At 40.5% G+C, this 23,410-nt stretch overlaps 1 protein-coding gene across 2 annotated transcripts in view; it reads right to left on the bottom strand.

The window, feature by feature from the left end:
- The window catches only part of LOC131463152 (RNA-binding protein Musashi homolog 2-like), a 121,980-nt gene that overhangs the window by 65,683 nt on the left and 32,887 nt on the right, over nt 1-23,410 (bottom strand). The window lies entirely within an intron of this gene.

Here is a 23,410-nt window from a genome sequence, read left to right as displayed (position 1 = left end):
ACGCGCGTGATAATTAATCACCAAAGTCAACTTCAATCCTTTGATACCGTGCATCACGGAGCTTCGTTCCTAACCTGTAATGTCCAAATGTTTTATTCTTAGATCTGATTTAAGAAGCTAGAGAGTGACAATATACAGTCAATATACGTGGGGGGTTTTTTGCATGTAATTTAGACTTTGATTGTGAAATATTTGCAGGATGCATGGCTTCAAATGATCGAGTCCTGACATTTAGTTGAGTACTCAGGCAAAATTCAAACTCATGCTATTTATGGCAACTGAAACAGCAGCAGCAGCTCTGCAGCGGCACACAGGCTCCCTGTGTGAACAACAGAGGGGCACAGGACGCAGCTGATCACCAACCGAGCCGCTGCACACCAGGGCTAAGCAAGCATTTAATCACAATATCATTTTGTGTGAATGTCTTACCAAAGATTTACGCAATGTTTGATGTTTTCAGTCCATTTACAATGATATTTATCATATTGTCCAGTCCTACATAGATGTATTGTATCTGACCAAAAATAAAGTTAAATAAATTGGGCTTGATCTGGAGTCTGCATGTGTGAAAACAAAACAAGAGCACAAAGTTAAGAGCCTTTTGCTATCCGGACAGTGGAGGAGTGAACATCACACTTCCTGGCCTCTCCTGTAAATTACTCGGGTCATTTTTCACTTCACACAAACACCATTAGTCCATTTGGTGGTTAATACCAGTGCCGGTGCCAGACGCCATTCATCTTAATGACGAGGATAGCCACTGCCACCGTTATGACTGGAGCTACGACAAACAGCCAACTGGAGAATTAGTGGTGTGTAAGTGAGGTGAGGAAATGAATTACAGTCCTCTATATTGCATTCGGCCGAGCAGTATCTCACTTCCACCAAGGGACAAATATATGTCAAGCTTTCTACAACACTGACCTAATTACGAGCACAATGGCTGTCAGTGCACAGGCCTGACTTCCCTCCTAACCTCCGATGCTTCACCTTATTTTCTGTCGTAACGTAACATCAAATCTCTGTAGAAAACATGGCCAAAGCTTCTCATGATGACATTAAGTTCAAGTTGAACTAATTAACCCTTAATGCCGTGGGAATAATACACAATTCCTTATATGGACATCCTGGGGGTGTGTGTTTGTAGGTCACAAAAAAAAAAAAAGTGTTTTATATCGCATTTTTAGGAGTGATATAAGTAGCAATTAGAGCTGAAACAATAACTCGATTATTAATCGATTCCTAAATTAATCATAATCGATTGATCGGGTCGAAGCTTTTTTTCATGATTAAAACAAGATTTCGGATTGTTTTCCACTTCTATAATGTGAGTATTTTCTTCATGTCTTTGCTCCGTATTACAAAGAAATCGTTAAAAGTGAATCATTTTGGTTTGTGGACAAAACAAGACATTGAGAGCATCATCATTTACAGGTTTGACATTTACAGTTACAGTTTCTGACATTAATCGAGAAGATAATCGACCGATTAATCGATTACGAAAATAATCGTTAGTTGCCGTTTTAGTAGCAATAATCGTGCCGAAGTCACAAAAAAGACAGTTTTTCTCAATTTTTGTTCATAAAAACGAGCCAAGTGAATTTTGACCTATGATGTATTTCCAAATTTCACAAATTAAATCCGATTCTAAACATTTTGTGTTCATATAGTTGGTGAAAATAAATTTTTTTTCCATCAGATCGTCTAGGTTGTGTTGAAAAAAAGGATATGACATTCTATATTGCATAGAGTTATAGCCTCAGTATATACTGTCAGTTTAAACATAGTAATGGAAAAAAGCATCAAAATACTCTGTGCTCTAAGGGTTAAGGTGGTTTTTGTACAGTTTGTGTAGCTGTAACCATCTGCAGCAATTGTGTATTTGATGAACAGTAACAAAAGAAAACAGTGCACGTTTACAATGCAGTCCTTTACTCTTTCAAGCTAAATAATTTCAGATATAACGTTTTCTGACTGGAACTGGAAAAGGATGACATGACGGTTGGATTTGAAGGCAATATTATAGTAATATCTGGACTAAAACCAGCCCTTGAAACAGTACAGCAATCGAACACCTAAATATATACAAACATGGTATAATTATATTTATAATCACACATAACTGACAATTGCAAGGACCCTATTAAAACATCCCTGTTTCTATTAAAGCCAGAGCACCCAAGGTGAAAGCCAAGCCAAGCCTCAACCACTGTCTGTATATTAGGATTTTTATTATTCGCACAACATCAGCGCCGAGGAAAAAGTAATTGCTTCCTTACCTGCATCTACTGTTGCATCTTTATGACAATGACCAAATATTAATAACACTTGGAATGACTAGGGAGACGAATGTCTGTCTGTCTGTCTGACTGTCTGTTTCCCTCTTTAAACAAGTGATTTCCACAAAGCAAGAGAAGGCAATAGGAAGATACCAAGACACTTCCAGGTAGTTTTATTTCCTCCATCTGTAATTTTATTAAGACATGATATTTCACCAAGCAGCTTAAGATTGATTCTGGAAGACTAATAAACATGTAATACTCAGAGAGAATTGGGAGGATTGCAAGAATCAGACGCCCTTTTTTTTACAAATAATGTCAAATCATATCAAATTTCTAAGAAATCTCTACCTCTTATAATGGGGAAAAATGTGTGTATGTGTATGCAGACACTACCATCAGACTTAGGATTTTGGTGGGAATTAAAATTTAACATAAGCACTCCCATTTGAGTTCAGACACGTATATATAGCTCAGTGACATCTCAACAGATCATCATGATTATGTAAGGTAGTAATCGTCATAAGCCGATCCAGAAAGTTCCTCTGTAGCCGGTGGATAAATATGGAAACATTTCAGGTGACAAAGTGCAGGGGCCGTCCACATGGAAAACGGGTTTAGAAAACGCCTCCCAGAATGGGAAAATATGAAAATGCTGGCCTCTCGTTTCCATGTCGACAGCGACCTTTAGGAAAACGATGACGTCATATTCCCAGCTCTCTCTTGTCATTCATTCATGGCCTTGTGTTTGGAGATTGTTTGACAGTGTTACCAACTACTGTCAATGAAAAGTAACTAAAGTCAGTCTGAAAAGACGCTGGATATCACAAGAACACATCCTGGTCTTTAGAGATTTCACACACGGGCATAAAAAAAAGTGTTGAAATGAAAATAAAGAGTATTTTTATACAAAACAGATCAGAGATTGTTCCACACACAGAGATACAGTATATCCTGAAAAAATGCCATGTTTACGGGGGAACTTTTTGAAAACGGCAAAAAAGAAAATACAATGTTTCCGTCTGGACGTCTCTGTGCATGTCCTCTCATGAGACACAAATAGATCGCTGCCGCTGTTGTTCAGTTATATAACTAATCAACGATTATTAGACTAAAACATTGAAATATGCCAATTCTGATATGATCACATACTCAAGTTAGCTTACCATTTTTATATGATTTGCCATGTTTGTAGTCGAGCTGTGATTTGCAAACTGTTGCTGGCAAACTTTGCATTCAACTCTTTTATCGCCATCTATTTCTGTAAAATGCTGCCACACTGCTGATGTCTTTGAAATGGAAATGGATGTTAGAGGAGGACTGACCTAAAATGAAACTCAAAATTAAATAAAACCACCGACGTACTTTAATCTATCTGCCTCTTGTTGGTTGGACTAATCCAAAATACTACATACAAGGGGGATGTTTTCTGAAGACACGCTGTTACCTGGGAAACAGGGGTGCTCTGAAAACACCCCCATTAGCACTTGGTACATTCCTGCAGATGAAATCAAATTAACCAAAGAAAGTCGAACCAGAACGTATCGACTTATAAATCGACCAGTCGACTGGGACTTTACAGCCCAAGACACATGATGTAAGCGATGCAGCCATCATGCACTGCACACACATCCAGAGTGACCCTGACCCTCCATTATACCTCTGAAATCTCAGACTGCTCAGCCTCAATCTCCGATCAGTGTGGAGCATGTCCAAGGCTTTGGACTGGATTTCTCCGGCTTTAGTTACAGTCTCTCCTGCCAAATTAGATCAGTTCTCCGGCACACCGGATTACACAATCTTTATTTTGTCAATAAATCTTTGAAACCCTCACCAGTGTCTGAATTTTGTGTTCCACATTGACAGTTATGTTCAGTGAGCGAGGGAGTGAGGACAATGTCAGTGTGCAGGCCAGGAGGAGAGAGGGAGGGGATGCCGCAGGCTGCTCAGGTGTGCTGCGTCTCTGAATAGGTCTCAGCTCCGCCCACTCATTTCCTCAAACAAAGGGAACACACAACCCGAACAAGAGAACAGTCACCTCGTCACCCACAAGGCTGTCGCACATGCGCGCGGGAAATTTCTATTGGTGTCATTGATGTCGCCGTACCTCTGCTAGAAAAATATCCCCATTGTGTCGCTGCCAAATCATTTTCTGAACTCTGAAACACCTGGAAAATAAATTTAATGCCACAAACTCTGCTCTGTGCATTGTCTTCTACGCGTATTCTGATGGGTTTCTTGAGGGTGAGACATCCACACTTTCATTGGAGGTCAGTAGCATTGGCTCCAAAGTGCAGACAGTGCACAAAGTTGTGTCACAGCTATGCTCAAAGTTCAAATGACCATACTTCTTGACACTCTGATTTCAAATAGTGGAGCCATTCCAGTGCTGCGTGTATCATATCAGACAATTTGAGACAATTTAAGTGTTACCAAAGCTGCAACATCTGTTATCTCCTGTCAGAGCAGGTTGGAAGACAAGAACTCAGCCAAAAGACCAGAATGACATTGCCGATGCTGCTGTAAAGGTTGATGTAGATTTTCTGCCAGATGCTGTAGGTGGCTGTGTAGCAGAAGGATGAAGGATGGCGAGTCCCAGGTGCGATTGGTCCTCCTCACAAGAAAATATTATTTATAACAAAAACCTTCAATGACAAATGTACACATCTGTACTTACAAGGCACAAGCCTGTGGTATTTGGAAATATGACTATGAACCATGTTCAAAATGACATTCACTGATGAACAGGACTTTAACCAAGTACTTCTTGTGATTCCCTCCTTCATTACAGTGTTCCTGAACTCTGATTAGAAATCAGACAGATTCAGCCATTAGCTATTATTCTGCATTCCTTGTCAGCCAGGAGAGGAACATGAGTGAGAACTCTACCACATATATGCAGTAATACAAATACTGCTAACAATTCAGCATGTCCAAATGATCATAAGATAAGGCATAACCAAGCTAGCCAAAGGCACATTTCCACTGGCTCTACTCGCCTCGCCTCGCCTCGGCACGGCACGATTAGGTTGCATCTCTACTACAAAAAAGTACCTACTTAACATGGGCGGAGTCATCACTGCATGGCTGAGTGAAACTGCGGTGACTTGTTTTATACGCAACACACGAGTGACTAGTGACTTTACGGCAGACTTCTGCAGTTGTTGGAGATTAACCCACGTTTTTAGGAGTAGTTTTAAGTGATCTACAGTCCGGCGCTGTTCGATTGATTTGTGAGTGGGACGTCTCTTCCTGTGACGGGACTCTGGCCAGTCAGCGGCCGGCAGTCTGACCAATCATCCCATAGTACCTACTACTAGCACGCTTGGAACCTCGCCTGAGCAGGTACTAAAAATAGTACCTGGTACCAGGTTAAAAAAAAAACGGTCCTCATTTTTGCACGTCAGTGCCGTGCCATGTTCAAGCTAATCCTGCCAGCATCGATGTGCAGAGATAACAACAAACACACGTGTATCGCATCATATTGCCACACATGACATTTCTCACGCTGAGTGAGTGCTAAAACTTATGAATCAAAACTATGAGGGCAGATTGCTTTATTCATACAGCTGTCTTGAATTAGCAACCTATCAGCCAGTCAGAAAACAGCATTTGCTGTTGCTGGGGAAAGACTGAAAATAGGTTTCCCGCTGCAAGTACTCGTTCCGGTTCTTTTTAAAACCACTGGTGGCTACTCAGTATATTCTTACTTACTTATCAGCTGGCAAACTACGTCCATTTTTATGTATATCCGATCTTTGATTTGTCAGATGTGAATGTTGCATCCAGAGAATACTTGGACCTAATTCTCTCAACATTGTCAACAGTTCATGTTTGAAAATGGCGATAAGATAAGATATTCTTCACAGCCAGGCCTCTGGTAGAGGACCTCAGTTTGAAGGAGGAAGAACATCCACACGTGGAATATAAAGACATAAAAATGGCCATGACATAAAACAATCAAAAATAACTAAAAAACTCCAAAATAAATGCTAAAATTAATCCATGAAAGACCAGAAGACCCTATCAATATATGTGATGGTACACCTTTTTCAGTCAGGGCAGAAATATTGCAGGGTGATAAGCTCTGTTTTTATTGATTGACCAAGCAGTAAAACAGGAAAAATGTCTAGACAGGAAAGTATATGAGGTTAATTACTGTCTGAGCTTGTTGTTCAGCTGACATAAAAACAGTGTTGGCACAAACAGGGACATTGGTTAGTGTGCTTGTAATCTTAAAGCTAAATTTCAACAGCTCCCAGGACGCAGGTGAAAAGTGGGAATAACCAAGCATCACACTGTGGTGTGGAGAAGGTGATTCTTTTTATTATTAGTATTATTATTATTGTTATTATTATTATTATTATTATTATTGTTAGTATTGTTATTATTATTATTTCTGCTGCGACATGGAGCTCTGGGTGACAGACAGGGGATTAGGTGAGAAAAGAGATGAGGTTGGGAGGGAGTCAGTCCTCCTCTTGCTGTCATTTTGGCCCCTGTCACCTTTCCTTTTAGGAAACTTCATTATTCTACCCATTGAGTCGCCGTCCCAGTGTTTCCATGTGCTAACGTGTCTCTCGCTTCTCCCCGAGAATGTCAGCTGCCATGGCTGTACAAAAAAGCCCCCCCACCTGTACATTCATACGCACAAACACACACACACACAGGCACACACACATCAAACGCTGGCTGCTCAGGCTGTTTGGTGCTGATAAAAAGACGACTACAATAGGAGGGGAACAGGTGGGCAATTTCCACAGAGCATCAGGCGGCAGAAGAAAAGGTGGGCTGTCACTGAGCAGAGAGGCGGGCTGACCCCAGCCACCTCCAGACCACGCTATGCTTATCTGTCCCTCAGCGATAATGCACAGGTCTCTGGAGTTGTGGCACATGTATGGTATACGGCTGAGCCAGAACAGATAAAGAGCCTCTCACTGTGGAGAGCAGAGGAGGACGGTGTGAAGATGAAATACAAATGAATGAAGAGAATACAACCACAGGAGATGAAATGTTAACTGACATTTCCATTAACACAAGAAGGGGAAATCTCTGGAGAGTTTAAGACTGCTTATTTTCTCAACGTCTCACAGCTGCAGGAGCCTCTGGAATGGAGATGCCGACAGCTAGTTGCAAGTCCCTCGGGAGACTCTTTGACATGTTGCTTTCTGCAGATCATTGTTTATCTGGAGGCTTGGGTTACACAGTCCTCTCGCACAATACACAAACTAATGAAACAGAAAATGTTGTGATTTTCATGTCTTCAAGTGAGCAACACGTGGCATTAACCTATTCTGAGACGAGGGATGATCAAAATCATCAGCGTTTCATCATCAGTGCTTTGATGTCAGATCAGAAGAAGAGCTTTGTAAATGCTTCTCTCTCGACACTAACAAAGGAAAAATATGTGCTATGTTACGGAAAGGTGGTGGGTGAAGTTTAATCATCTCACATTATCATGAAGGTTCCTCCTATAGATTGTATGATTCTAGTTGCTCTTAAATACAAAACTCAAGACAATTCAACTCAATGCCAGAATTTGGTTCTGTATTTACATATTCGGTGTAAATACAGACACCCACTGATACACCATGAAAGAGCTTGGGTTTTGTTGAGCTAGTGTAATGGGTGTTTAACCCTTAGTGCTCGCACTGCACAGATCTGTGCCACAGGTGCTCCTTATATGGACACACCCCCAGGATGTCCATATAAGGAGATAAAAGCACATCTTTAGGCTTTACAAAATGCTTTTTAATTGTGTTGCTGAGTCAAATTAATTTTATAAAACATTTAAAAAAAAAAAACATACATAACATACATACATAATTCCAAATTTCACAATTCAATCCGATTTCTTTAAAAAAAAAAAGAAGTACCTTTTCATCAGGTGTGTTTATATAGTTGTTGAAAATGGGGGAAAAAAAAAATTTCATCAGATTGCCCATAGGTTGTGCTAAAAAAAAGGATATAAGACACTCAATACTGCATATTCGTATAGCCTCTGTATGTACGTTTTAACACGTAAACAAACACAATCATATAAAAAAATGCTGTTCTTTTAAAAATAATTACTAAAGGTTGTGTCTAATAACATTTGAAAAACTCATGAAAGAAGCCAGAGGATTTTTTCATCAGAGGGTCACTTATGGGGTAGCACTTCTCTCATGCCTGTCGTTACTAAGTAGCCAAAACCTCGAGAGCTGTTGAGATGATTGAAGTTCTGCAGCCTCACTGAATTCATTTCATTAACACATACAACTATCAAAACAAAGCCAATGAATTACCAACACCACATTTCCCTCGCAGCAGTTATGCTGTTTGATATGTGAGTGGGAATAAAAGAAGGAAAAACTAAGCTGCCTTTCTACATGGGGTTTGTATGTTCACCCTGTCTGTGTGTGGGTTTTCTCCGGGTGCTCTGGGTTCATCCTAGATGGATGTTTGTGGCCGTGTGATGGACAGGCAACATGTCCAGGGTGTACCCCGCCTTTAGCCCTATGTCAGCTGGGATTGACACCAGCGTCCCCCCACAACCCTCATGTGGAGGATAAAGCGGTAAAAGATGGATAGATGGATGAAACACTGTGCTATGTCACCAACTGATTCAGGACCTTTATCTGGGGAATGGAGGTTCCAAACTTGGACAGAGACCAGTTTGACACACTTCTTTGGCCAAACTATCAAAAGCTATGCTGAAAGCCCTTCCTGCATTCCAAAGGTGAACAGATGGGTGTCTCAATCAGATTGCTTGTTTGTACACATCTAACAACTGCATGTTAAGCTCTCAGCGGAGCACAGACTTGTCCTGTATTTGCTGGTTTACCAGGGGGAAAAAAAAGTCTTCTGCTATGAAAGATGCCCTGGAATGGTTGGTTGATCACCTGGTGAGGTGCAGCTGGTGTTCGGGAGGCATCATCTGGAACTGTGAATGAAGAACACGAGTCCAGTCCGTCATAATGACACAGGCCTTTGCCTCGACCTGCTGCTCATGAAAAGAGGCCACGCGCTGCTAATTTTGGTACAGGTGTTGGTGCACTGACAGGGGATGAGTTCTGCTTTTGATAATGAGGGATGGAGAACAGCAGATGCAGGAGAAGCAACGGATATTCCCAAAGAAGGACACAAAGTTTGGGATATTAAATCTGAGTTGATTGAGCTTCCTTGATTATGGATTATTGGTTTTATTCAAATGTACACCTAATCCAGTTAAAAGTAATACGTTTGCAATTATTAGCCCAGATTATTGTGTGACACTGCTCCTCATTTGTCCTAATCATTTTGGGAAACTGATTTCCTGCTGCTACTTATTATTCTCTGTCAAAAAAAATTGTAGGAAAAAGTAAGTGACCCACTGGATTTAATAACTGGACAAACCTCCTTTGGTGGCAATAATCTCAAATCAGTCTATAGTGTAATATAATTCATTCTCATTCTGCTGCAGCAGCACTATACTGAGTTAGGGTCTGGACTCTTAGCAATGCAGTCACTCTGTAATGGACTACTATCAGCGTTTCAGTCATTGTCCTACTGAATTCTTCCTTTGATATTATCTTATGAGTGAATTTTGCCTCAAAAATATCAAGCTGTTAAGACCCAGAGGAAGTGAAGCTCCAAACCATGATGCTCCAAATCACTGTACTTCAATGTTGGCACACATCTTACCACCATTTGTAGTGCTGCAGGATATTCTAGATGATTCAGTCATAATTCCGTCAATTTACCAAACAGTTCCCCCAGAGGTACGGTGGAGTACAAAGGTTAAGTGTGCAAAAATGACTGGATTCTACTGGTGAGACTGCAACAAACGCAGGACTCCTTTGGCTTCCCTTCCCCTTTGCCAAGTGCACCAGGGAACTACTGTGTTCTTTGCATAATAGAATCCACTCTCTCTGCATCTTTCCTCTCCTTCTTAAGTAAGCATGTTTACTTCTGCTAGCTGGTCTGTCCAATCAGGCTGCTGTAGAAAAATGGCCACACAAGGCTTCCAAAAAGCAAGGCCATTGCCTAAAGTACATGAAGAAGGTTTAATCTATTGCTGATACAAACAAATCTGTTGGGATTTTGTTATCTGTACATGTTTTAGTTTCAGCATACTTCAACGTTATATTCCAAAATACTTTATGTATATCGCCTTGCAGCGAGAAGACCCGGGTTCGAGCCCCGGTTGGAACAAGGGCCTTTCTGCATGGAGTTTGCATGTTCTCCCCGTGTGTGCGTGGGTTCTCTCCGGGTTCTCCGGCTTCCTCCCACAGTCCAAAAACATGCAATGTGGGGATAGGTAAATTGGACACTCTAAATTGACCATAGGAGTGAGTGTGAGAGTGAATGGTTGTTTGTCTCTATCTGTGTGTGGCCCTGCGATGGACTGGCGAACTGTCCAGGGTGTACCCCGCCTATCGCCCGGTGTAGCTGAGATTGGCACAGCACCCCCCGCGACCCTCTGGCGGAGGATAAAGCGGTAGATGATGACTGACTGACTGACTTTATGTATATGCGTTTGTTTTTGTCATTTCTAGAAACATCATTGATCCAATGAAAGCCATGGACTATGAGCCAACGATCCACAATTCTTACATTATCGAATGAGGCTTTAAGAAAAGGACATTTCTCATGACTACAATAGTTAGAATTTGTGTGTTCAGCTTAAGGAAGTTTAATTACCAGGAGTCACAAACAGCTTTGAGTGGCATGGGCAACAGCCTGGGTAAGGAGAGGGTTTGTAATAAGTAAAAGGAATGACAGCTCTTTTTCATATCCTTCTTCGTGCAGGCAGTGAGGGAGATCTAATTAAGATTGTTCATTAGATGAGCTTCTGAAACACATGGATCCTTATCAGTGCCTACTTCATCTAACTGCTAAAAAAACCTAAACTCTCCCTGAGGGCTGGGCTGAATCTCTCCCCTCCACTTCAGTTTTCCTGAACAGATTTTTACATACTTGTCACAAGGAAAGCCTTAACAAGGTGCTAACAAGACGATTCAAGGCATTAAAAGAGGTATTAAGACCTTACAAATGCTACATAGATATTTGGCACAATAATTTACAAAAAATTGCCTTATGTGCTCTAATTTTTTACATCAAAATAAACAACTTAAATAACAATCAGTGTCATTCAAAAGTCAAAGTCAGCATCTCAGAACACAGTGTCATACAGTGTATGATGTTGATGAAGTAGATCGACCCAAAAGTGGGTCTTCTCTGTTGGTTTCGCTCTAGCTGACGCCATTGTGTGGTTCCAGTAACAGAACCGCAGTTTATACGTCGTTTCCTTCTACTTCCGGGTTGAAGGCGAGGATACGCTTTTATCCAAAGTCACTTGCAAAAGAGGAAAAAGCTACATAGAAGAAGTCTTGGAAAGAAATCCACTAGATATGAACGGTGGAGTGACAGAGGGTGAGAGTGCAAAGGTGGATCCAAGTGCAGAAGGAGATGCTAGGGGGTAAGGTAAGTGCTTGGACAGAGGATGCACTTGGAAGAGCTGGGTTTTTAGGAGCTTCTTGAAGATAGACAGGGTCACCCCTGTTCTGGTAGCACTCGGTAGGTGCTACCAGTGCTATCTTTTCATGTGTCGTTCCACCAGCGTGGAACGACACATGAAAAGAGTATGGACTGTCTGGTGTGGGGTGTTTGCACCGCCAGACGACAATCCTTTGATGACAGGAGTTGCAAGGGGTAACATAAGCCTTTATGAGAGCATTTAAGTGGGTGGGAGCAGACCCATGGAGCACTTTGTAGGCTAGCATCAGTGATTTGAATTTGATGCGGGTGGCTAAGGGTAGCCAGTGGAGCTCAGTGAACAGAGGGGTGACATGTGCCCTTTTTAGGCTGATTGAAGACCAGATGCGCCGTCGCATTCTGGACCATCTGTAGAGGTTTCACAGCACAGGTCGAGGTGGGAGATGACCAAAGCCTGTACTAGGAGCTGGGTAGCCGGTTAGGTTAGGTACGGCCTGATTTTTCTAATATCGAATAGTGCAAAGTGGTCAACTGGCCATCAATCATGACACCCAAGACACTCCAGTCTGACTAAGCGTTTACATGCAGGAATAATCGGACTATGAATCGCATTGTCCAGGTATGTTAGTCCGATTTTAGTTGGACTAACATGTTTATCACACAAAAAAACCTGTCTTACTACTTAATACTTTTAACATGCATGTAACCACACTGAACGTGTGCAACTATATGGACACTCTTAGCAATGCATATGAAAACATTTTGGAGACGGAGAAAACTGGAGACACAAATGATGAGGTATTATAAATAAAGCCAGATTATTGTCCCACTGTGTCATAGACATTAAAGCTGACAGATCGCTCTAATCTTCTCGTACTGCCGCTGCATCCATTTAACTGTTTACAATAATGTCACAGATCTTTTCACACCTAAACGGAGTGATCACAAGAGTCAGTGGTATTAAATCCTGAGATATCATTTGGAAATATTGTGACAGCTTATTTATGAATTCATTTATTCTGGTGTCCAGTGCGCCCTCTGATGGTAACTGCAGCGGTTTTATACACAAAGCTCTCGTCATCTCATCTAACTGATGTCAAGTGTTATCTTTAACAGGTCAGCACTGCTCGACTTGTTTGCATCGGCGAGCATGTGACCATAACTCAAACAATGCATTGAGCAATGTCCCACTGACAGAATGCAGTGTTCTGCAAACACTGACTGTGATGAGCATGAGCTTCAGAGAGCCTTCTATTTACTGCTCTCCTGATATATTTAACCTCCGGGATAAATCAAGTGACTGCTGCAGATTACTGCACTTCTGTGTCCTTGTCCTACAACCACGACATGACTTCTCTTTCATTTCACCACTCAGAGGTGTGATGAATTGAGTTAATATTGACTGGATGGGCTTCATGCATCACCACCTCCACTCAAAAGCGGAACGTACAGTGATGAGGATTGATAGGAGGCACACTTTATATCAGCACTAAGATTAGAGAGGAGGATACATCCGCATTTCACATCTCAGATGCTTGGTAATCAGTAAATCATCAAACATATTTCCACATTAACAGCGGTCTGACAAAGCATCAAAGTGAAATTGCAAAGCTGATCCTCCGAGCAAGTCTAAAGAACGCATGCTCATGAAGTATCTGCTTCAAGGTGAATCTTGAAAATGTTTGTGAGAGAAGTTGGAGACACTAAAAGCTTAACTCCTCCATCAGGAATCCACTTCTTGTCGTGATAGCCATCAATACATGAAGTTGTGCGGCGATAAAAGAAAAAGCCCTCACATTACTGTAATAAACATGACTGATCATTTCATTTGGAAGCAAATGGAAGTCACTTCTTACAGTTGATATAAATATAGTTGATGTAAATCAAGTGTCGCCTGCTACTGTTAGTGTTCCCACAGCTTCAACAAATTACCTCATGTCAAGTTGTTATATATATATGTTTACACTCCTATGTGTATCCATTTATGATTTACTGTTCCACGTGACATCAATTTCCTGGTCCCTCACCCGTGACTCACCCTGAGGTTTCTGACTTCTTCAATGTAAGTTTGGGTTTTTTTGACCAAATAAGGACATTCCACCTTATTTGGTCATATGATGTGAACTATGATTTGAGAAAGTGGGCGATGTGAATACATTTGACTGATGGCTTGCGTGATTGATTGATTGATTGATTGATGTATGTTTTAAAGTAAGTAGTGACTACCAGTGGCGGCTCGTCAATAGAATCAACAATGCAGACAAAAGAAGGCAACTTCTGTTAAACATAAATCATTCTAAATAATTATGTGTGTAACAGTGTGTGGTGTGTACCTGGTTGTGCACACCGTTGGTTGTATTTAGTTAATTACTTTCTGTGTCAATATACGTATACATTTCTATAGCACGGATGCCGGGAACATGAGTGTGTGCGTATGTGATTCAACTTCTTTGTAGTCAGGTGACCTGGAGCTGCTCTCTCATTGGGTTCTGTCGAGATTCTCCCTGGGACGCAGCTCTCGGTGTCCCCTGGTGTCCAATCCTGAAGCGAGTGAACTTAACTTGATTGATCCCTAAGTATTATGGGCATCACGATTCTCCAAATCCTCCATTTAATTTTCGGTTTTATGGTCACGATTCTACTCGATTACCGAATTTTGTTTCCTGCTTTTAGCGTAGATGGGTCTCCCATTTTTGTTTAGTTTAGTCTAGGATCACGATAACTCCTACTACATGGTGTCATGACTGATATAATGTCCATCATTTGTTTGCAATGTACCACACTAAGGCCACATTATCAAATTGAAATCCTTTATTAACAATATGATATGTAACAATAACCATTCCAGTGGAAACTCATAGAGAGTCACGTAGCTCTGTGTTGCTCTGAAGGTCCAGTAATCTGTTGTTAAGGTCACTAAATCTGCACTAACCTCCAATAACATTATCACACATAGAAGGAAACATCTTTGTGGTAAGATGTCACCTGCTTGGCATTTCGTAGCGTTGTCCCAGTACGTTAATTAAATGAACACATTCAGGGTTTTCCATCACTGAATAAGGTCACATGTCTGATACTACAAAACACATCTGTAGCGCTAGTTTTCACTTTAGCGTGAGTTGAATTTTGAGGAAGTTTCGCTCCAAACTAGGACGCGAGAAGTTCCATCTACGTCCTTACACGTTCTGACAGAACTCACAGTTGCATGATTGCCATTAGTTGGCAGCAGCTCTGGGTTAGCGGGAGGAGATAACGTGTAGTCATGATACAACTGCTACAACCACAGCACTGTGGGGCGTCGTTAAATCCTCAATTCCACCTTTGCTTTCAAAGGTTGAGATTGTGATGATAAGCCCTTATTCCGGCATTGAATTAAATAGGTGTCTTATGACAGTGTTACCCGAAACAACGCGATACTTTCCACAGCTCCTAATTTATGAAGAACGATGACATCTCGCATAGCAAGAGGCAAATCTTCGTCTAGCTGACACAGGGCTGAAACGATTCCTCAAGTAACGAGTATTTCGAAATAGAAAAAAAATCCCTGAGGCATCGAGGCACCGCCGCAGGAAGTGGGGTGCTACTAGAAAGAGGTGGAACGCATGTGAATAGAATAATCATTTCCAATAATATATTAAAACTTATATATATTATTATATATTAAAACTACTTCCCACGTGATGACATCGGATCACTCGGTCGTTTCTTTCAGCAGTTAATAATGGTGTCATGCCTGGAGTTTGACTACTTTTTAAACACAGCACTGTGTCAATACAAGCTGGATGGATGGATGGATGGATGGATGGATGGATGGATGGATGGATGGATGGATAGATAGATAGATAGATAGATAGATAGATAGATAGATAGATAGATAGATAGATAGAAGAATCCTGTGCAGGGTGCACACCGGACACAAGGTAACGTTAACAACAATGTTTGCATAAACATAAATAAATGTTTTTGCTCATTTAAATTAAGTAATTTAAACAATAATGACCACAGATAGCCACAAATCAACATGGCTAGTGTGTGTTTATTTAATATGCTGAAGGTTTCCCTACACCCACTATTTGAATGTAATTTATTCTTTTTTATTTGTTTTTTGCAGTGACAAAATATGTGCAATACAACTGTTTGTTTGTTGTTCATTTTAAGAGACACGACTTGTTTTCTGTTGTCTATATTAACTACTGTGCTTTTCAGTATTTTTATGCGATTACTCGATTAATCGATGGAATAATCAGTAGACGACTCAATGACTAAAATACACAATAGCTGCAGCTCTAGCTGACTATAAAGTCTATTTCCCCACATGAGGAAGCAAGATCTGGCCTCGCAGCATCCTTTGATGTCACACTAAATTCTAGGCGCAGCAAGGATTTGTCAATATTCCTTATCAGGTTGGGTGTGATAAAACCCCTCAGCAGCTCAGAAGTTTTATGTGTTTAGATGTAAAGGAAAATCACTCCCCCCCCACACACACACACACACACACACACACTCAACGCAGAGTCATTAGAGCACATTATAATTTTAGTTTGACCAGGAAGTATAATTACTGAAGAAGAAAGATGAAATAACTTTAAGCAATGCTTCCATTAGGGTGAAGGTACTATTATCGTCACAACTCAAACTGTGTGACCTGATACCTTTCTGCCATCCAGGTCAGTCCTTCCTGACTCCGCCTGTTAATTTCTTTAAATAAAATCTCTAAGAACACATGTAATTCAGAAGAAACATTGCCAGCAATTTACAAAATGAAAATGTTGATTTTACTCAAATGAATATCCTAAAATATATGCTAATTATTACGCCGATGTGTCTAATTAGTTCTCTTTGTTATTCATGGCGCACAAAATACATGGAAAACAACTCAACTGAACATCATTAGCCTCACAAATTGTGACACATCTCCTTGATCCAGTTATTGACTTTGGCTCATGGAAAATGGCTCCACTCATCTTCAATGGCTTTGCCAAGTTGCTGGATATTCACAGGAATTGGAACCTGCACGTCAATCCAAAGCATTTTAAACGTGCTAAACAGGTGATATGTCTGGGAAGGTTTTTAGTTTCTAATAATAGCGCAGAGATCCTTGCAACATGATGCGACGACAGTAGATTAATTACATTACAATGGATGACAATCACTGCATCGCTATGCATTCTTTCTCTGTTTTCTATCGCAACTGCACCACAGATGTCACTTATTTCTGCCACGTGTTCGAGTGAATATGTCTAAATCTTGTCATCATTATCGGCCAGAATTTTATTGCAATTTCCATTTTGAGATTTTGTTTTATCACCAGGTCTCATAGTTAACGGGCAACAGCTCCAGTGGTGCTGTTTAATTGGCAATTTCATATGCTTCACCTGTCAGGTGTTTGGATTATGTTGGCAAAGGTGAAGTGCTCGTTTAACAAATGCATTAACACAATTTGAGATGAAACTTTCAAATCTGTGACATTAACCCTTTAACCCTTCAGCCTCAAAATGTCCATCTGGACAAGGGCCAGAAAAGGATGTCCTGTGAGTACTTTTGCCCATTTTTCCCCAGAATAACTTTTACTATTTACAATTTACTGCATGTTAAAATAGTGAAAAAAGATTTTATTGAGAAAAAAAAACTGTAGTACAGGAACACCAGATTTTATGTGTTAAATTTGAACAGCACAACACAACACAACACACTCTCCTCTCTGGTGACAAAAATGCTGCTCCCCCTGATTCCTGTAACAGTGCGAGTTAAATTACCGTAATAACCACAGGGTGGCTTTGACGCGCAACTTCTCAGCTTTCAGAAACCGTTGGAATTTTCCGATGGCACAAACTGTCGCGTAATTACGGTAACGCAAAGTGCGCATGCTCAAACGTCTCGTCTGCGATACGTTGGGTTTTAAAGGGTTAACTTGTGAAAAATTGTCTAAAGCATTAGCTCAGACAGTGATGGATGGCAAAGAACTCAAACGGAAGGACGGAGAGGAACACCTGATGAAGAAAAGTTTCTGAAGGGCATAAGAAAATCAGTCTATCAGAGGTAGAAAAGATAGAGGCCGACCAGCTGCCACCCTCCCTCTGGCACTGAAAGGTCAACAGACTGGGACAGCAGGGAAGGGCAGATATGCACCCGGGGAAAAGAGAGAGGGAGAGAGAAACTGCAATTTTAAACATCTCATTTACAAATGCAGCCACACAACATGCCCTCATCCTCAGTGTTGGAATTTGCCTGGAACGATTTCTTCAACCGTGTCCTGTGAGAGAACGCTGAGAAGACAGAGAAGTTCCTCCATCTGATGAAAACATTGGATACATCCATCGAAGAATTAAAAAATATACTTTAAATAACAAATTTAAGGCACTCCTGAGCCTGTTCACGGTGGCACTGCTCAAATGAATGACAGAAAGTTACCTAGCCTGAAGAAGAGGCAGTTTACAGTGGGATAATGGCAGAGAAAGCTACATTAAGAGATGCTCCTTCCACGTTCAATACATAGACTTTATGCACTTTGTTCTCTATGTTGTGAATAAATAGAGAAATGCTGCACTTTTAACTTTTCACTGACGTTTCTTTTCTTCAGATATCGTGATGCATCGCTTTATGATTGTCTTGCATTACATTGATTATCACAGGATTGTTGTATCGTGACGTTATTGTGGCCATGTATCCTGTGATTCCCACCCCTACCATGCACCCAGGTGGGAAAACCACACAATCGAGACCCTGTCAAGTCTTGTCCAATCTCCAAGAAGAAGAAGAAAAACCTCCAGATGATCACAAACTACTGAACAAAGCTGAAGAGCTTTGACCTGAAGATAACAGAAGAAGCCAGAAGAAGAAGAAGAACCTTGATCGAGAAGATAATGGTTGAAAGACACAAAATGGCGCTCATACGACTGGGATAAGGACAGTAGTCCAATTAAACGCCGTGGTCAAGCTCCACAGAGGAAGACAAGAGTCCTTTTCACACATGACGAATGCAGCGGGAGATTGTGCTAGTGTGGGAACTCTCTGGAGAGGCTGACGTGTGGATTGAGCATGCAGGGGGCAAGACACTCACTCATTCACACAATATGAACTTTCAAGACCTCGCTGTTGTGTAGTCAGATGGGCTCGCGCTGACTTTATCCAGAGATTTGACAAGGGAGCTGGCAGCAGAATTTTCAGAGTAAGTTGGCAGAGAAAGCGCGATTTTTACAGACATTTGCATTCCAACTTACAGCCCCACGGACAATCTGAGAGAATCTCTGAGCTTCAATGCATATCTGAAAGCAGCTGCTGTGTTTGTGAGCCGTCGAAAGCGCCGGGGCAGCCTGGGAAAATCTGTCCAAGTGGTACCAGAAATGATAGCATCAGAAAAACTCACTGAAGAGGAAAGAAGTACAGCGCTGTCCTTTTAAACACAAAGTGGAGGACGGCACTGTCTGGGACCAGGCCAAGCAAAAGATGATGACAGAGGGGCTGAATAAGTCTGAGCAAGCTCCCTGTGAATATGGTGTCACATTTCACTTCGAGGCAGAAAAGACGGAGGTGAGGAGCGTGTGGAGGAGGAGGAGCGGCAGCCACAACGGTACGTCTATCACACCAAGACGTAAGGTATCATTGCTGATTAAAGTAAATACATAATTAGGCCGATGGACTAGCAGCAGTAAGATGAGCCAGAGGCCACAATTTATTTTTCTTCTTTTTTCCCCATTTAGGAAAAAGAAACCGATAAAAATTAAACATCTTTATTAATTCCACGAATGCATTAATTATCCCATATCGAGTCTAAAATGTCGGTTCAGTTGCCAGTGCTTGTATTCCACATAGATTTGATTCACTTGCTAGAAATGGCACTGTAAATAAAAGCACAAGGGGGGAAAAGGTTTCTTGCATGAAACGAATCCTTTCGTGCATACAGGCTACTGGAGGAATCTGTAACAAACAGGCAAAATGTCCAAAAATGCCAGAAAGCACCTGCAGCAGACGGTGATGCAACTTTTGTTAAGCCCATGTGAAGAGAAGAGGGGGGAGAAGTGTGCAGTGTCATTAGAGGATTAGTCTGCTCCTGCACCTGTTCGGCTGTGTGATGAATCCTCCGGTCCAGTTTGTCCGACAGACTTCTTTAGGCGATGTGCATGTCAAGGAGTTGGTTCTTTTCAAGCTCCACTGGCCTGTGGCCTATACATTGATTTTCCTGTCTCACTTCTTTCAGCCTCTTGCACACTTGCTCGCTGCCGATGGAGAACGCACCGTGGCGAAAGTGAATCACAAGGTGTTCTCTGTGGTTACTGGTGCCAGTGCTTACTGTATAGAACATCAGGAGCACCACGCTGTCTTATTAGCGGTGTTATGATGCGGCGGAATAACTATGCGCGTCACGGTCTGGGAAATACAACAATACAGTAACAATGTTTCGGACAATTTTTGCATTGAATTTGAGAATTAATGTGTGCTATTTATGTCAAGACAAAAGATTTAAAGTAAGGAACTTTAGACGCACTTTTAGAAATGAACTAATTTGACTCATTTTAGGAAGACTTTTCGGCTTTTCTTCTTTTTGTTGACTAAAGATTTTGTTTTTACTTTTGTTTGTACAGTTCATTTCCAAATGTGCAAGTAATACAACGCTTCCCGATTATTACTAAACCAATTCTTTGCACAACATAATATAGAGACGAAATTGAGGAAGCAAAATAATAAAACACAGAAAAAAGAAAGTAAATGACATATTGAAAAAGGAGCGAGAAGAAGCACAGCTTGTTAGGTCCCACCCCTTTGTCTAAATTAAAAAAGGAAAATAATCTAATGCTTATACTGTATGTACAAACAGTATATACCATACGTATATAAACACATAGGATTCTCTGCCTCTCATCACCATGCCATATCAATTAAGAGTAATGAATAATAATCACCAATAATCGTTGATGATCATTTTCCACTGTACCTTCTGTACAACATGTTTGATTTCATGATAGATTTCTTGATTGACCTACATAAGAAGTCATATTCAAAATAATTTTGATCTAAAGTCCATGATAATACATTTTTATTTTAATGCATTTTGAACAAAATGCTGGTATAGGTTTTCCTGAAATGAAAATATTTCAGTCCTTTCTTAAAACTAAGAAAACCTGAAGGTTAAGCTCCCATTATTCGACGGACAATGACCTTCCAAAAGTTTAATAGTTACTGAGCAAACTCATAACCGTTCCTGATGTCCAGGATTAGTGTTCAAGGTCAAGGAAGTCATTTCTAATGCAGCGAGTGATTACACAGAGTCACCTGCTTCCCTTTTTACTAGCTGTGTACAGAGACAGAGACACAGCACTGAACGTGTGCATCCTCACCAAAGCCTGATCTTTGTGCACAATAACACACACACACACACACACACACACACACACACACACACACACACACACACACACACACACACTGAATGATGCAAAGTGTTGCAACACAGGATGTGAACGTTCAGAGGCTTCGTCTCAGACTGAAATTCATTGGATTTACCAAACTTTATCTCATGTAAGGCATAATGGTAAGCTGGTTTTCAACTGTTGGGGGTTTAGGGTATTGTATATTCTTACCAACCGAGAGTTCTTGGTAGAGATTCCCTTGAGAGGCATACAATCTCCTCATTTGAGGTCTCTACACTGATCCAAATTACAGTCATGCTGCACTGCTGCCAGACTATCTCCCACTCTGCGTGCACCTTTGGTTCACTTAGAGCCACAGAGATGAACACACTTCTCCGATGACACATAAACACAATCTCCTTTCAGCGCGGAATAGCAGACATAACAAAAATGAATGATAATGACTCTGCTCAGGAATAGTTGTTTTTGTTTTTTTGGGATTTAGAACAGTGGGAGGCACAAAACTCACTGTGAAATTTGACCATGTTACACGGATTATTGCTCTGCTGTCTTCACGGAAAAATGACAAATCCTTCCTCTTCATATACCGGTATATTTGGATCTAGGGCTGCAACCGGCGATTATTTTCTCGATTAACCGAGTACTGTTTGGTCTATAAAATGTCAGAAAATATGGAAAAATGTCGATCTTGACGATGTTCTCAAATGTCTCGTTTCGTCCAAAAAACAAAATGAATGTTTTTTGTGATGATGATTTGATGATGAATGATTTTTTTTGTTACATATGGAGCAAAGAAACCAGAAAATATTCAAAATGAACAAGCTGAAAAATCAGAAGGCTTGTTTTAATTATCAAAAAAAAACACTCAAATCAATTTATCCATTTAATTAATCAAAATAGATGACGATTAATTGCATAATTGTTGCAGTGCTGTTTAGATCGTGTCCATATTTTGGTGTAAAATGGTTAAAGAATGTTAACAGAGTAGTGATCAAGTGGCGATCAGTGGAAATTTAAATATACATTACAGCCAACAGCACTTATGTTGGTTATGAAGCTAATGAGAGGGCTGAGCGTGATAGAGCTGGAACACAAACTCTCATTAATTATTGTGTTAGAATTTGAATTTAAAAATGCGTGTAAACATGTGTTAGTCCGATCTAAATCTAATTTCTCAAAGTCAGATCCAGTTGATGTGATTGGGAACTGAGCTACTACTGTGTGTGTGTGTGTGTGTGTGTGTGTGTAGCTTCAGTCAAACACAGTTCCCTGTTCCAGATAATACCCAGAAATAATAGAAGAAGCCACTAGACAGAAAAATAAACAGTGTCAAAAACATGGCGAAATCCTGGCAGGTACATTCTTGGACTGAAAAATGAGGCTGATTTAATGCTGCGTCAGCTTAAAACAGTGGTTCTCAAACTTTTTTATACCAAGAGAAAATATAGCGCTCTTGAAGTAACAACATTTAATACAGTGGTGTAAATAGGCCGAGCAAAGTCAGCTATGGACTTTTTACAGACGGCAGATTTATGCTGAAATAAGATCATTTGCTCTCTCATCATCATCCTCTTGATGACTCCAATTATTATTTTTTAATTAAATTTACTTTATTATTTAAATCCAATCACATATGTTATATACCACAAGTGTCAAATTTAAGGCCCGCGGGCCACATCCGGCCCACCATGAAGTTGTATTTGGCCCTACACCTCGTCAGTAATATAAATAAACCAATTAAATGTGGACTTTGAAAACACAGAGCACACATTTCTATTTAGCTCCCTCTCTTTTAGCTTTATTCAATTTTTGAGCACAGCCAATTATTAAGAAGCAAAGACACAATTGAAAACAATTACTCGATTAATCGTCAACTATTTTTAATAATCGGTTAGAGGCTTTTTTTCATGATTAAAACAAGACTTTTCCAGCTTCTTAAATGTGAATATTTCCTGGTTTCTTTGCTCTACATAACAAAGAAATCATCAAATGTGAATCCTTTTGATTTGTGGACAAAACAAGACATTTGAGAACGTCATCATTTCCTGGGTTGACAGTATTTTTTTAATGTTTCCTGCCATTTTATGGACCAAACAATTACTCGATCATGAAAAGAGTCAACAGATTAATCGATGAGTTGCAGCTCTAGAACATACATGTTACTATACAGGCCTGTATGTGCTGTTTTATTGAAATACAGCAGATAAAATCAGGCAAGACAGATGGAAATGGACAATGGGAAATCATCCTTTGGACTTGGACAGTTTTTAATTTCAGCCCCCTGTGTAATTGAGTTTGATGCCCCTG

The sequence above is a fragment of the Solea solea genome, chromosome 7 (genome assembly GCF_958295425.1).
Source record: "Solea solea chromosome 7, fSolSol10.1, whole genome shotgun sequence".
Taxonomy (NCBI): Eukaryota; Metazoa; Chordata; class Actinopteri; order Pleuronectiformes; family Soleidae; genus Solea; species Solea solea.
Note: the sequence above shows the minus strand (reverse complement) of the source record. Positions and strands in the feature narration are given on the sequence as shown.